Raw genomic sequence first — 10,776 nt, 5'->3', positions numbered from 1 at the left:
AAGAGGAACCACCACCCCGGTCTGCCACTCCTTCGGTACTGTTTCCGACTTCCACGCAATGTTGAGGAGACGTGTCAACCATGACAGTCCCTCAACACCCAGAGACTTCAGCATTTCTGGGCGGATCTCATCCAACCCCGGGGCTTTGCCACTGTGGAGCTGTTTAATAATAATAATAATAATAACTTAAACTTATATAGCGCCTTTCATGGTACCCAAGGTCGCTTTACAAATAGGGAGGAGAAAAGGGGAGTGGGGGATGGGGATCAAAGGACTTAGTGCAGAGAAATGTTTTGAGGTGCTTTTTGAACATGGCCAGTGATTGGGCAGAGCGGACGTGGAGTGGTACACTGTTCCAGAGTGTGGAAGCATTGGCACAGAAGGCCTTGTCCCCAAAAGTTCGCAATCTCGTGTGGGGAGTGGCCAGCAAACTACCTCAGTGACTTCCCCCCATGAGATTGGAATTGATCCCCCTTCATACTCCAGCTCCGTCTCTAACATAGAGGGCGGAGTTGTCGGATTCAGGAGTTCCTCAAAGTGTTCCTTCCACCGCCCTAACACACTATCAGTTGAGGTCAACAGTGTCCCATCCTTACTGTACACAGCTTGGATGGTTCCCTGCTTCTCCCTCCTGAGGTGTCGGACGGTTTTCCAGAACAACTTTGGTGCCGACCGAAAGTCCTTCTCCATGGCTTCTCCGAACTTCTCCCACACACGCTGCTTTGCCTCGGCCACGGCTGAGGCTGCTGCCCTTCGGGCCTGTCGATACCTTGCAACTGCGCCAGGAGTACCCAGGTTATAACATATCCCGGAAGGCCTCCTTCTTCAGTCGGACCGCTTCCCTGACCACTGGTGTCCACCAGGAGGTTCGAGGGTTACTGCCCCTTTAGGCATCTAAGACCTTGAGACCGCAGTTCCCCGCCGCAGCTTCCGCAATAGAGGCTTTGAACACCACCCACTCTAGTTCAATGTCCCCAGCCTCCACAGGGATGCCTGAAAAGCTCCCCCGGAGGTGTGAGTTGAAGGTCTTCTGGACTTGGGATTCCTCCAGACGTTCCAAGTTCACCTGCACTACACGTTTGGGCTTACCAGGTCTGTCCAGAGGCTTCCCCTGCCATTCGACCCAACTCACCACCAGATGGTGATCAGTTGCCAACTTCGCTCCTCTTTTCACCCGAGTGTCCAAAACATGCGGCCTCAGGTCCGATGATACGATAACAAAATCGATCATGGACCTTCTGCCTGGGGTGCTCTGGTACCACGTACACTTATGAGCATCCTTATGTTCGAACATGGTGTTTGTTATGGCCAATCCATGACTAGCACAGAAGTCCAGTAACAAACCACCACTCCGGTTCAGATCGGGGGGGCCGTTCCTCCCAATCACGCCCCTCCAAGTGTCTCCATCATTGCCAACGTGTGCGTTGAAGTCTCCCACCAAGGCTAAGGAGTCCCCTTCAGGAGCCCGATACAAAACTTGTTTCAGGGTCTCCAAGAAGGCTGAATACTCTGAACTGCTGTTTGGTGCATAAGCACACACAACAGTCAGAGTGTTCCCCCCCATGACCCGCAGGCGTAGGGAGGCGAGCCTCTTGTCCACTGGGGTAAACTCCAACAAAGCGGCACTCAACCGGGGGCTTGTGAGTATCCCCACACCCGCTCGGCGCCTCTCACCTGGGGCAACTGCGGAGAAGAATAGAGTCCAAGCCCTATCAAGAAGTAAGGTTCCAGAGCCGACGCTGTGCGTAGAGGCGAGCCTCACCAGATCCAACTGGTAACGCTCCACCTCCCGCACAAGCTCTGGCTCCTTCCCCCCCAGAGAGGTGACGTTCCACGTCAAAGCCAGCTTGCGCTAATATAGGAGCGTCCATGCTAGGCATGGACACTCCTATATGACACCAACCAATGGGAGTAGACTACACCTGCAAGTAGCAGGGTAGAAAAGATGTTTGAAAACAGAGAACGGGTCTTCTTCCTATGAGCTGTAGAGCGATAACCACTCAAAAGTGGACTGTGGACCAGTTGAATAGGAGAAGACCTCGGAGTGCCCTTTGTAAACTTTTCATATCATTGAATTAATAAATGCTGTTAAAACTTTACGAGAAGTTCCTTGGATTCTATTCGCCTATTCCTTCTTAAAGATTTAGAACCTAACAATACATTATATATATTTGGATAGATGTTTGGATAGATGGGAGGAGAATGAGTGGATGGAGGGCTATGGATTTGTTCCTTCCCTCTCAGGATAATGCCGCATCTCTAGGGTTCACAACACATTCATATAGGTGACTCATTAGCAAGACAGAACAAAATGACCTTCTTGTGAGCTCATTTTCACACAGGCTGCAATTTTTTATATGTGTAATGTTCTAATGCTGACTTTGACATACAAACCTGTGACATGAATGTAGGGTAGATCTTTTAACTTGTCAAAATAATCCTTTCAGTAACTATGATACCAGAGAGTCTAAAATGTGCGTTACTGTGAAGATTTGGTAAATCACACCGATGGATTTAAAGACAACAGTGGGAGAACATTTTGTCTCAGGAAACAATGCATCAAAAAGAAAAAAACAAGTGGTGGAAACACCTGAGCACCACAGTGACAGAGGGAGGATATATTAAAGTTGTTGAGCTTTAGAACATAAACGCTCGGAAACAAATGTAAATAAAGCTTTGTCTTTTGTTAATGCAGTTGCATCTTCTCATTGTGAATCTCGCACTGGGAAAAACAATTCTTGATAGAACAGTCTTGTTTTGCTGTTGAGCAAAGGGGGAGACTTCTGAAAAGGGAAAGGGCCAAACACAGAGTGTTGTCTGAAACTGTGGCTCCTACCCAAAAGGCAGGACTGTCAAAAAAATGTGCAAGGAAATTCTTTGGGGTTGTCAAATAATTTATCGATATATTACCGGACATAATGTTTTGAAAAACTAAACTTTTCACAAGTTCCACATTATAATTGTTAATATTTGTTTCTGGTTTTGCATATCAGTAACTCTCCTGTCATTCAGATCCTGCCTTCCTCCTCTTGCAATCAGCTCATTCCCCTCACTTGCCAGATTATCTCATCTTCCTGTTTCTGACCCTGCCTGCATGATTTTGGACCTCAAGTTTTTTGCCTACCCCCTTATCTGATGTGTTTGTCTGATTGCTCAATATCCAGGTTTTCACCCTACTTGTACCGGATTTGAGTAAGCTGAACTTCCTGACCTTCTGTCTGTATCTGTGGCCCAATTCCAAATCACCCCCTACCCACCCCCACAACGTGACTGAGTGAACTCTGTCTGTAGTCTCACTCGCAGCTGAATGAGGCTCCTTCTTTCAGGTGGAGGGTGTAGCTACAGCAGCAAGCTTTGGAACTCTCCCTCTCTCTGACAGGAAATGCTGTGAATTTGCATAACAACGGTTTCAAATCAGCATCTCATGGACAAAGAAATATATATATTCAAATGAAACTAAAATAATCTGAAACGGTATTTCGTTAATTGCAAACCTCTTTTGGTTTTAAATGATGATGTGTATAAGCTGCTTGTAACAGTCCCTGCAAATATACATGTTGATTCACATGTTGACCGTTTTCTACACTAGACACGAAATGTATATATCTTTAGTAAAAAAAACAAAAACGAGGTAACATCTGAAAGACGATATTTAATGTGTATCTTGTTTTGCGCAGTTTAAAAGTAGCCTAAATGTGAATAACTGTTTGTACACAACGTGTTTCATGACGGACACACACAGCGTTGAGTCCAGTCAGGTAGTGCAGGAGGTAACCCACTACCTCTACACACTTGTTGGTTGGAACTCCACGCAAACGTAGTGTGTGGTTTGGAATTGGGCCTGTAACGTGCTTTTGGGTTTAAGTCTGTATCAGTAGTCATAACAACAACTTTATTCTTTAGAATTGTATTGGATATTTACTCTTCCAATTTCTAGGGAAAATTGCCTCTTTAAGCTTGTTGGGATTGTCAAATTAAAACTTGAATCTTTATACTTTTCACTTAAAAGTCCCTTATTATGTAACATAAACTTTTTGATGTCTTTTATACATAAATATGTTCCCGGTGTGTAAGGGGACTCACAAAGTGTCAGAAAATACAACCCTCTCTCTTTTCCTCCTTACCCACATCTCTAAAAACCGGGGGTACAAAGAGATGGCTTTACATTGAACTCCTGGCAACGTCCTGGCCACCCGACACGTCCCAACCTATCGTCCTCCATATATAGTCGTGAGCTGAATCCCCTCCGCAGCACCTCTGTGTGTCTATGTGTTCAGCAGGATGTCTGCAGGGGACTTAGAGTTGTAGTATATAATATATATAATGTCTCTGTTCTAGTGGTAAACACTGAGAAGTGTTTCAGAAATAATGCTGGATGTGTTTGGAACATAATATGGGGTTTAATCACGGCAGTGTTTAGCTGAGTATCTCCGTTAGAAACTTCTCTCTTCAGACAGAGAGCTGCATGACGCTCCAAAGGGGCGTGGCCAGCTTCAGCTCAGCTCTAACTTAAAGCGACAGTCACAGAATCGGCACTTCAGGAACAGGGCTGCAATAGAGGGGTATGAGTCATGCTGCAATGAGGGATCTTATTTTATTTATTTAGTTGGTAGGGACAGTGCTCATTGATTAACAGACAAATTGCTGTAAATAAGCCAGAGTTAGCTGCTATGCTAATTTCCATCTGTTGTCCCTAGCCAGATCTTAAAAGGCACCCTAAAATATAAAAATACATAAACTGTTGTGTTGACACACATTAAACACACAGAGGATATACATGCACACACAACCACATGCAGAGGCGAGGTGGCAGAGCAGAGAGGCAGCCAGGTACCCGGCACCAAGGGAGCAGATAGAGGTTAGGTGCCTTGCTGAAGGGCACCTCGGCAGTGGCCTAGGAGGAGAACTGGCACCTCTCCAGCTACCAGCTCACTCCATATTTTTTTTTGGTCCAATCGGAACGTGAACTGGCGACCCTTCCCAAGACCAAGTCCCTACTGACTGAGCCACTGCCGCCATCAGTGCACATACCAAATTGTATGTGCACTGATGGACAGACTGTGGGCAGGTCATTAATGTATAGACTGAACAAAAGAGGGCCCAGTATAGATCCTTGAGGGACACCTATTTTACAGCTTAGGCATGTAGACCGAGTGTTAGTTATGCATGTACTTTGCTTTCTGTCAGTTAAATATGATTTCATCCATTTGATGGCATCCCCAGAGAAATTAAAGTAAGAAAGTTTTGACAAAAGAACCTCATGATTGACAGTGTCAAAGGCCTTCTTTAAGTCTAAAAATACTGCACCCACAATGCCCCCTTTATCTAGTTTCATTTTTATATTCTCAATGAGAAAGCAGTTGGCTGTTTCTGTGGAGTGGTTACTTCGAAAGCCAAAGTGCATTGGGTGCAGTGGTGTTTGGCCTTTGTTAAGATGAGTGGTCAGCTGCTTCGCCACCCATTTCTCGGCTATCTTGGAGATCACAGGTAGGATACTAATGGGTCTGTAGTTCTCCACCAGTGTTTGATCTCCAGCCTTGAAGATGGGGGTTACCACAGCTGTCTTCCGGAAACTGGGAAAAATGCCTTGTTTTATTGATAAGTTATTTAAGTGGCTGAATTAACGGCTGTATATGAGTTTTTAAAAATGTTGAATCAAAGCCATAGGCATCTTTAGCTTTTGAATTTCTTGAGGTGTTTATGGTGTTCTCCACCTCTAGTTCACTGATTTCTGCAATTCTGAAAATTGGTTTATCATTATCAATAGGAATGCTCACTATATTACTAATGTTAAAATTCTGTGCCAATTCCACAACTGATTGGATACATTTTTTTATTAAAAGTGCTAGATATACTGTCATCTTCTCTGGTTATGATTCCATTCAATTTGAGTTCATGTGCCTTTACGCTTTACAATGTTGAGTGTCTTTTCCAATTAATTTATTGAGATTCTTTCAGATTAATTTCCCATGTCCCTTTGCATCATCAATTACTTTATATAGAAATCAGCTTTGGCTTTCCTTATGTTTCTTACTACTCTATTTCGGAAAGATGTATAGCTATACCAGTCACTTCTAAGACCCGACTTACAAGCAGTCTTTAGTGAGGAATCTCGGTCTTTCATTTGTTTCCAGAGAACCTCATTTAGCCAAGGTAGAGTATTTTTTTGTCTTAGTCTGTGTGGCATTCTTCTACTATAGGAGGATATTATATTATTAACAGTGGTTAAGAAAAGGTTGGAGCTATTTTCTATGTCCTCAATGGACAAAATATCAGTCCAGTTGATATCTTTTAGAGCAGATTTAAACATGTCCATATCCTGTTTTGGAATTCTCAGGTGATTCTGCTTCACAGTGATTGTATTTTCAAAACATTTTTTGGTGAGTTTCCTTCCCAGTAGTGTAATATTATGGTGGGATAAACCTGTTAATAGATTATATGATTTTGTTATCTTTTCGGGTCTGTTTGTGAACATTAAGTCAATTTGTGTTTGAGTGGAGTGAGTGATGCAGGTGGGTCCAAGAACCAACTGGGTGAGATTAAATTGATCGGTTATGTCTTTAAGTTTGTTCCGGTCTGAGTTGTTTTCCCAGTTTATATTAAAATCACCCATTAAAATGAGTTCTTCTCTGTCTTCACATTCTTTCAACATTTTATGTAGTTGATCATAAAAAGCACTGCTTGATGAAGGGGGACGATACAGGCAAATTAAGATAAATGACATTTTAGGGGATAGCCAAGCTTTCAGCTTGTTGAAACCTGTTTGGTATTTTGAGCAAAACACTTGACAGACATGTTTTTTATAGATATTGCCCTACAATATATTGTTGAAATATTGCATAATAGGAGACCTTTGAACTTCATCAAGTCTGTCGTCTGCAGAATTTCCCAATATGATAATGCATCTATCTACTATCTATCTAGACATGTGCACCACTGGTCGAAAATATTATAGAATGCTGCTTCAAATTGGCTTGGCATCAAATGCCAAGAGTACAAGTCTAAACAGTTATGTGTTGTCTATGTACTTTTGTATATAAAACTGAGGTGGCGACTTTATTGACTGTTAACAGCTGTCTGGATTCTGCTGTGTGTAGACAGCAGAGAGGGATCATTAACATTCAGGTACACCAAACAGCAGCATGTTACTTCTTAAATGAGGTTGACAGAAGTTCTTTAAATTCTGAACAACCTTTGCTCAAACAAACCAATTGTTTACACCAGTGCTAATTAATTCATCAGTCTTCATCAGCAGAGATTTACAGAAGTGCTAAAATCATCAGTGGTTTTGCTCTATGTGTACCTGGACGTGATGTATGTGGATCAGCAGTCATTGCTCTCTCACACACACACACACACACACACACACACACACACACACACACACACACACACACACACACACACACACACACACACACACACACACACACACACACACACACACACACACACACACACACACACACACACACACACACACACACAGTCAGATTAGACAGACAGAAAGTGTTAATTATGCAAAAGCTTAACCACAAAAACACCCACTGCTGGGGTCAGAGGGGCAACGTCATGGACACCCATGCAAACACAGCGGGAGGATAATAGCTCTACAAACATGCAATGTATCACTAAAGACACACATTCACACACAACACAATAAAAGTGCAAAGCGCAGTTTTTTACCAAATTGTCATTCAACCGATGGTCGTGTTGTATGAATTCATTCAGTTGAATCAGAGCCGGAGCATAGTACTAGAAGTACTTATTTCCCACAAATGGACTTCCTCATAAGTAGCTGAGCGTAGCGATGAAAGGAAGGATTTGGAGCTGAATGAAGAAAACGCCACACACACACACACACACACAGCAATAACGCAGTCAATTGTACACCTGCCCTTGAAAATGATTGGGAAAGGTCCAAAGGAGACGAGATTTAAGCCAGTCTCATTTCACTCGCCTCAGCAACACCTCAATTTAACAAAAGTGAATTTGGAATTCTTTGCAGTTGGATAAGATATTGGTCTTTAGTGTGAATAAAAACGATGGGTACTTCTGTCAGCCTAATTTATGTCAAACTGATAAAATGTTGCCAAATAATTTGCTCTGTTTTCTCACAAGACTTGAACACAGCTCACACTCTGATAGACATTTTTTGGGGAATGCATTCATCGTAGTGTCCTATTTTCACAGTGAGATTTTTATCCAGAGACCACGTTGATGTTTTGTTTTTAAAGAAATCTTGTAAACCAATGTTTTACTGTTTGTAAAGGGCAACACTGACTGAGTGAGCAATTGGACCTGTGTGTGTGGTGTCCTATACACTCACCGGCCACTTTTTTAAGTACACCTTGCTATTACCGGTTTGGCCCCCCTTTTGCATTCAGAACGGCCTTAATTATTTGTGACATCGACTCAACAAGGTGCTGGAAACATTCCTCAAGGATTTTGGTCCATATTGACATGATAGCATCACTCAGTTGCTGCAGATTAGTCGGCTGCACATCCATGATGCAAATCTCTCATCCACCACATCACAAAGGTGCTCTATAGGATTGAGATTGTTATCGCAAGTATGTCACCACTTGTATCTTTGCAACAGGGGCATGTTTTTAAGGGTAAATTACACAATTTCATCAGCACACCAATTCTTTCTTTTTTCTCATTTCCACCATATCCACGTCTTTGCCCCCTAAAAAGTGATGCAGAAATGAGGGCTAAAATCCGTATGGTTTGCACTTTACCACTTCCGGTTCCCTCTCGAAGTGAACATTTGGACGTCTTTGAACTTGTTTGTAGTTAGATGCTTTAAAAAAAAAAATCTCTAAAATACAAGCTAGAGAGATTTTCAACTTTTTTTTCTAAGATGTAGAATATGTCTTTAAATACCGGACTCAATTGTGCATTTGAAAACGTTTTTATTTGGAAATTAAATGCACTAATCTGGTGAACTTTGAGTGTATAATTAAGAGACTGGATGTATGGATACATGTCTCATGTCACCCATATAAATTACAACTTTATACTTTTCAATATTCAATCATTAGGATATGGCTACAACCAAAAACAAATCATTTAAACCTTTGTTTTATTTTCTTGGTTCATTTATAATTGAGTTGTGAGGGTGTCTGGGCTCCTGAGTCTCAGAGCCTCTCCTCCATACCCTCCTCTCTCTCCCTCCTCTCTTCCCCCAGCTCCTCTGTGAAGCAGCAGTAAAGATGTTTTGTAGTCTATATTTTTTTATCTACCTTTAGTTTTTAGTAACATATATCACTAATCGATCCCTTTTTGAAACTGTATTTTTGTTTTACTGTTTATAGTATACTGGAATGATTTCATACCTGTTTTTTTATTTATTCTGTGATCTTTTTATAACTATCATAATTATATAAAGGTGTGCCTTGGAAATATGTGTTTACATAAATGCTGACCAAAACGTTTGAGACCCACTGAGATAACTTACACTATCTAAAGTTTAAAACTAGTGTTTGTATTCTTAACACTCAGAGAGTCCTTTACCTCACCTGAGCTGTAGTTATCAGAGCCTCTCAGTCTGACTCCACCTTATTGTGGAAACAGCTCCCAGAGCCTCGTTAGCGCAGCTAGCTAACCAGATGCTAACAACAAACCCCGTAACTGGTGCGCTCTCTCCCTCTCTCACACAAAATGCTCTCATGCCACACACTAATTGAATGACACACACAGGACCCGAAATCACTCGTACTACTGTATCAAAGATCCTGACAATTTTTCAAAATATTATTCTTCATGTACTTGATGTAGTTTTCTTCAGAAATGTTAAAGTGGCGTTAATGTGTGGGGCAATATCATGCAGAACAAAATCTGTAAGTATTACAAATGTGTAATTGCCACTTATTTCCTGTATATACGGGAATCCAATTGAAAAATTCCATTGCGTTTTGTCGAGGGAGCCCTTGGGAAGCTATCTTCCAGGTCGGCCTACAAAAATAATTCATCACTGCACCACTCTTTGAACGGAGGTGTTTTGTGTGTATTTGTGTGTAAAAAGAAAGAAGGATAGCAACTATTGAAGGTGAAAATGTCTCCACAGCATGAGAGGAGTTCATCACTCTCTGGCACTCTGCAAAGTTCAGATGAGCTGCGAAAAAGAAAACTCCTGCGAGGCTCATCAGGAGCAGCAGAAGAGGCAGGAAGCAACTCTGAGAGGAAACCATTGTGCGAACAAACGTTCTTTGTGAAACATTGATGATGCCTGCACCAATAGGAGTGCTGTTGCCTTTGTTGGCCGGAGCGCCTGCAGGTAGATGCCCCACTTTGACCTCAGCTTCACAGCTGGGTGCAATGAAGAGTCAAGAGGTCACAATATCTGCAGCACAGCTCAAGCAGAGGAAGGAAAAACACCAAGGAAGATGGAAAAAAGTGGATAATTCCTACCGTGTAACTGAAAGGTACAAGCTCATGGTTCAGAAGAATCCTCTTTGCAGGATGTAAAAAAAGTTTAGTTTTTCTTTTTCTTCACGGCGTTACGATCGATACGTCTCAGCTTCCTGTAAGCTGTTATTATTTGTTATTTTATTTCTCTTTCTTTTTTCCTTTTTTTGAACATATCTTTACTATACATTTTGAATAGAATATGAAACATCTAGACACAAGTTTTAATTTTAAACCCTCCGCCATTCCCCAACATTCAAACAAAATGATTGGATATTCTAGGCCCGACATATTGAGTCCACAAATAAGAGAATACCACGTTTGCCTTTAGACCAGTATGTTAAATATTCCATGGGTAAAAGG

Source organism: Eleginops maclovinus, chromosome 3, assembly GCF_036324505.1.
Source record: "Eleginops maclovinus isolate JMC-PN-2008 ecotype Puerto Natales chromosome 3, JC_Emac_rtc_rv5, whole genome shotgun sequence".
Lineage (NCBI taxonomy): Eukaryota > Metazoa > Chordata > Actinopteri > Perciformes > Eleginopidae > Eleginops > Eleginops maclovinus.
This window is presented reverse-complemented; position numbering follows the sequence as displayed.